This window comes from Sinocyclocheilus grahami, unplaced genomic scaffold (assembly GCF_001515645.1).
Source record: "Sinocyclocheilus grahami isolate Dianchi unplaced genomic scaffold, SAMN03320097.WGS_v1.1 scaffold64538.1, whole genome shotgun sequence".
Taxonomy (NCBI): Eukaryota; Metazoa; Chordata; class Actinopteri; order Cypriniformes; family Cyprinidae; genus Sinocyclocheilus; species Sinocyclocheilus grahami.
The window spans coordinates 1-779 of NW_015528016.1; the positions used below are offsets into that span (position 1 = coordinate 1).

Sequence of the window (779 nt, forward strand, 5' to 3'; positions counted from 1 at the left end):
TCGATGGCCGCCACCTCACAGCGATACAGAGCTGTGTCCGATCTGCTGGCGTTCAGGATCAGAAGGTTTGCAGGCTCTCTCAGCAAAGCCCTGTGCTCCAAGTCACCTGAGAACATAAAGCAGCTCAGTTCAGTTGAATTTAGCTTAAACACTGTCAACAAATAAACAGCATTATTTTTTGAGAGAAAGAATTTGTTACCTGAAATTTTATTTTGGAAATAGACATAGCTGGGTACACCATTTTTAATTTTCTTCCATTCAATTCTGGGATTGTTTGTAGAAATGGACTCTATCAAGCAGGTCAACTCAATCGCTTTAAAGAAACAAGAAATAGCCTATCAATTTATGCAGACATTAAGTAATCTTCAGTGTTGGGAAGGTTACTATTTTTTACTACTTACTATATAACTATTACTATACTATATAAATTCAAACATGAGAACCAATCAACAGCATCAGAATAGCATTGCTTTACTAAATGGCCTTTAAATGGCAGGAGGCATCATGCACATAAAAATGCAAAGCAAGAAATTAATATTATTTAACATCCTAGCTTTTTACAGAAAGTATTCAGATGTAACCCCCTTTGTAATCATTAACGTTTTCATAAGTAACTGTAATTTAATTAGCCCTACACATTTTTCTCAGTAACTGTAACGGATTACAGTTACATTTATTTTATAATTAAATTACGTTACCCTGTTACATGTAACTAGTTACTTCCCAACACTGGAAATCTTACTAAACAGCTTCATATAAGACTTACACTCAAATTCATT

The 779-nt window shown here is 34.3% G+C and overlaps 1 long non-coding RNA gene across 1 annotated transcript; it reads right to left on the reverse strand.

Moving 5' to 3' along the window:
* Positions 1–13: 13 nt before the first annotated feature.
* Positions 14–779, reverse strand: LOC107581021 (uncharacterized). The gene is made up of 3 exons (XR_001608758.1): positions 767–779; positions 200–313; positions 14–106 (listed from the first exon to the last, which is right to left on the reverse strand). It is a non-coding gene; the product is annotated as an uncharacterized lncRNA (long non-coding RNA).